Below are 5,000 nucleotides of genomic sequence, written 5' to 3' on the forward strand. Positions count from 1 at the left end.
AGGTAGCCCACTCATTGAGACTGTTCCAGTTGGGCCTTCATTTCTTAAAAGTAGAGTTAGCGGTTTCAGAGTCATCAGTCACAAAGACCGTGACGTGTGGTCTAGAGGTTTGGGTGTTGGACTTAAATAAGTCCTGCTCTGAAGCACAGCTAAGTGAGAAATTTTTCTCGTTCAGCTCAACTGCACCTCAGTTGCTAAGCTTCCAATTAGTGCCTTACCTTTTTTACCAGCAGTGAGTTATTTCCTATACAGAGAGCCACAGGTTGTTATAAACTAACAAATAAGTTGACTTGCTGTGTTAAAACTATGCGATGGTATGGATAAAACAGATTTCCTTTATTCATACATTGTACCTGGACATTCGATTTGTTTATTAATGAGCCCACAACTTTGAGTGATTGATGAACAGGAATGAGAAGTGATGTTCACCAAGCTTGTATTTCCTCTTTTCCAATTGCCTGTAAAATTGTCATTATTGTAGTCAGAGTAGCCATTTACATGGCAGGCAAGAATTCTTTCACTATTATTCCAATGTGCGGTACAAAGCGCTTTCCAGGTGTTGTTCTTGTGAATTTGCATCAGTCCAGTAGATGGATTGCCCTCTGTTTGAAAACGTACTGGAAATTCTAATAAAAGAAATTGCTGCGCTAGTGAATAACTACCAATTCTGCCATTTTTAGCTGGGTTGTAATTGACTAATATTACATGTAGTTATGTTGACCCCGGTAAATTAATGGAGATATGATGACAACTCCTTGTATCCCTTTTTGGCAGGCAGCGTTGAGTGGCCATCTATTTCTCATAACTAATAGGATAAGTGCAAAAGGTATGAGGATCGCCTAGCTTTCTCCTTCAGATCAACTGGAAAAATCTGCTAAGGCCAGGATGCTAGACAGTTCCAGGAGCCCATGACTAGGAGCCTACAGCTCCAATACTAGGTCTACGTAACGGCATTTTCACAGATCAAGCTATTTTCAGACGTGTTCTCAAATACGATTTGGCTTGCACGAGTGCCAATCCTCATTCCCATGTGGATTAATGTCTCTTGCAAGACTTGTGATTGGCTGGAAAGGTCCGGTTTCGCGGGAAAATCAAACTATAAATAACTTGGTCTGTAAAAACGCCGTTTCATAGATGCAATGAAGTTGTAAAGTCCTAGTCATAGGTTCCTGACAGTTCAGAAGAATTTTGTTTGAAGATACCCCTCAAAAAGGGGCACAGAGAGTATGAACATTCTGTAAATTACAAAAGGACAAGTAAGAGGGTATTGACCGGTATTTCAGGAGCTGCTTAGCAAGCAATTCAAACTCAAACAGCGTTGATTTTGGTAATTTACCTTGCTGACAACTTGACGTGTTTGCGCACCCTCTTATAACTGTAGTAGATCCTTCGCATGGTATCCCACCAAATTGTGGCTTTGGATTCACGCATTCCCTCGTCCGCATCTGCATGCCGTTAATGTCCCTTGTACAAAGACTCCAGTGGTTCCAATCACTCCAGCCACCATCAACTAATTTCAATAAACACCTTTTATCACAGGGTAAGTCCTGTCCTTCTTAACGAAAGACAAACAATATCATATAAACTGTTGTTCTTCGGCCATCAAAGCTCAGTTAGAAAAAGAACGCAATCGCGGTGATAAACATTGCGAAGTAACGCATTTTTATAAACTTTTTGTTTCGTATGCTACAACATACATTTTCAAAAGTAACCGTAATGATTTTGAAAATTATTCATAAACAAATTTCAGTCGGTCTGGGGAAGAGACCAAGAAAATCGATCTTAGCAAAAATCTGACCGCAGTTACTTATAAATAAAGTAACAGCTTAATATTACAGTGGTTATCAGTTTTTCCTGATGCGAGGACTTCAAAATTATGTTGTGTCCATTCATTGCAGTCCCAGCAAATAGCCTTGTAATTGACCTTGGAGTTGTTAGATCGCATCAAGCGATCTTTGTATGGCAAGAAAGATTTGATGCAGCGAGTGTTCTGAAAAACAAGATTTTTTTTTTAACTTTAATATTTGAGGTTGAAATCCTCGCATCAGGAAAAACTGATTACAACTGTAAAATTAAAGAAACATTGTTTATTAAGGAACTTAATCCAGCTGTTAATGCTAACCTCAGCAGGCTAGCGATAAGTCGTTTACTTTATAAATAGCTAACTGCTATTTTTAGATTTTTGCTTAGATCGTTTTTCTTAGTCTCGGTCCCAGACCTTCAGAAATGTTTGTATATATAATTTTCAAAATCATAATTGTCACTTTTGAAAATGTATGTTGTAGCACACAAAACGTGAAGTTTATAAAAACATTGTTACTTGACAATGTTTCTCACCGATTTGTGTTTCTTTAAGGAAAAAGACGGGAAATTAACCATGTCAGAGAAGCTTACAGCTACCCCTTGGCTGTTATTCCTACCATTCTCAATAAGAAGCCACCCCACAGTGGCCTAACCGAACCTCTTACGAGATTAATCCGTAACAATGAAATCCGTGTGGTCAACAAACCATTCAAAACCCTTCAACAAGAATTCCCGTCTCCAACGTACAGCCAACCTTCGAATCTCCAATGCGATGCTGTTTATAAAATCCCATGTAAAGACTGTCCTTGAAACTATATAGGAGAAACCGGAAGATGCTTCCAGACCCGGAAAAAAGGAACATCAACGAAACTTGAAGAACTATACAAAAGGCTGAAATGTTGCCAACCTTGCATGGCAAAACAATCATTTCATTGACTTCGATAATGCTTGTGTTATTGACAAACGCAATTACCGTGTTCGAAAAACACTAGAATCTTGGCACACAGCTAAAACCGTTGATGCGGAAAATAACTCGAAACCGCTGCCTAGATAATACTCTATTTTATTGTAATTAGACCTCATTTATATTTTTATCTCTCAGCTTTTTTCACACTTCTTTTTGCATAGATCGTTTTCACATGACGTCACGGCGGCCATGTTGGTGTTCCAAAAGAAAGGAATGGCGGCCATGGTGGTTTACCCAACTAATCCTCCACGAATTGAAGTCTATTTTTATGCAAATACTTTCCTTTGTTTCAGTAATCCAATATAGATGATGGTCACGTGAGTGAAAACGCTCTACTCTACTTTTATAAACACAATTTTCTCACCTTTTTTGGTATATATTTCCATTCCCACGTTACCTTTTTCATTAATTAAACGCTATAGACTAATAGCCGAGAGCTTATCTTTTTTAATCTTTTTAACCAGGGAATGTTTTTAAGCTTATAGTTGTTGTGTTTCTTTACCTTTACAACTAGTGGTAACGACACTGATTCCAATCAAAACCAGTAAACAGATGTTTCACAAATTTCTTCCATGGTATTTAAAAATATCTAATACTTTTTCTCAACAATACCGAGAGAATTATACAATTATGTAATTAGAGTGCTAAGAGGTGGTACTGAGTCAGACGATGGGTGTTAGTAAAACCAGGAACAAGGAACATTTTGGAACATCCCGGAACATGACAAATTATTTGAAAAAGATACACTAAGAAATGGATAACGACAAATAGTAAAAAGTTTGATTATTACCTGGAAAAAAAACCTCATGCAAGGAAAAAGGGATAGAGGCCCTTAAATTGCTGACTACAACAATATTATGAGTGTAGTCTCCTGTTTCTTTCCCGCCAATTTGATCACATGACTGTAAACGGCCACCATGGGTGACAAAATATGCAGACTTCAATTCAGACGATGAATGCAGTGTCATTGTTGCCATAAATTAAAGTTGGCATATGTTAGACAAGACGAGATGGAGTAAACTACATTATTATTCCGTACATACTTTTTAAACACAACATTAGTTAACTTTAATTGTTAATGTCGGAAATAAAGTTTGGCAATTTCTTGTTCATCGTCATTAAATGATAGTTGTAGTCGGGGAATGTGACCGCCCCTCCCTTCGACTTTTATATCAGATTTACTCTGCCCTTGGCCTTAGTAATCTATTTACGTAAAAAGAAAAAACGTTTGCATTCCTTCCAGTTGACAGAAATTTAAAACGTATGAATACGAAAGAACAATGAGTCCTGCGACGTGTCCAAATTACCCCGATTTCATTCGCTGCAATAAACTCTCTTTTCACGTCTACTTCAAAGAAGACACAGATCTACACTCGCTACCTTGAGTTGCGTACCATTTTCCAACAGTCTCACCCTACGTTTTATTAACGATTGGGCTGGTTTCTTTCCTCTCCTCGATTATCTTCCCCACGATGGAAACAACGGACATTGCGGGTCAGGTTCGTTTTTATTTGAAAATACGCCTGCACTGCAGGTAAATCGCTGTCTTTTTTTTTCTTAATAACTGTTTTAATTTGTTATGTTCCGGGATGTTTCGGAATGTTCCCTTTTCCCGATTTTTGTAACGCCCGTCATATCCAGATATTGCATTGCATGCAACAAAAAGTTGTTTCCGGTCACGCACGAAATTCTTCATTACATGTTTCTCCATTGATCTATCAAGTAGTGTTCCTTGGTTTAGTGGTCATCGCGATTTCCTTTGGATGAAGAGATAGTTCAAAGCATACTTGGGCTGCCTTCTCTAAAATGTGTGTCGACGAGACAAAGAAATCTTACGCATGCGCAGCCAAATCGTCACCCATTAAATTCAAAAAAATAGCGAGAGCCGAATTCAATACTTTGTTCCTTCGAACAATGTAGTTAAAACACAAACAAACTTAGATGCTTAGATGTGGCTCAGCGTTTTCTTCTTTTTTTAAGAAGAAGGGCGCTGAAAAGATAACATTTTTCTTCTAAACAAGTGGAAGCACGAAAGACAAAGAAAGCGCTTTAAAACTGAATCGAACAAATTTACTTCCTTCTCAACAGATGTACTATGTCAGGAACCCATAACCCGGAGCCCGGCTACAACTCCATTGTGTTCGTGTCACGGGGTTTCCACAGACCGATGTTGCCTGTCCGCCTGTCCGGCAGGGCTAGTATCAGGATAGTGGACTTCAAAATATACGAC

At 38.4% G+C, this 5,000-nt stretch overlaps 2 long non-coding RNA genes across 2 annotated transcripts in view; one reads left to right on the top strand and one right to left on the bottom strand.

The window, feature by feature from the left end:
- LOC138057245 (uncharacterized) overlaps positions 1-5,000 on the top strand; it is a 234,549-nt gene that overhangs the window by 77,572 nt on the left and 151,977 nt on the right. The gene's annotated exons all lie outside the window — the stretch shown is intronic.
- The window catches only part of LOC138057242 (uncharacterized), a 72,189-nt gene continuing 67,548 nt past the window's right edge, over positions 360-5,000 (bottom strand). The window contains exons 2-3 of the long non-coding RNA XR_011133623.1: positions 1,337-1,510; positions 360-626 (exon numbers count right to left, since the gene is read on the bottom strand). This is a non-coding gene — a long non-coding RNA (uncharacterized lncRNA). The remainder of the gene's footprint in view (positions 627-1,336; positions 1,511-5,000) is intronic.

This window comes from Montipora capricornis, chromosome 7 (assembly GCF_036669925.1).
Source record: "Montipora capricornis isolate CH-2021 chromosome 7, ASM3666992v2, whole genome shotgun sequence".
NCBI classification, from domain to species: Eukaryota; Metazoa; Cnidaria; class Anthozoa; order Scleractinia; family Acroporidae; genus Montipora; species Montipora capricornis.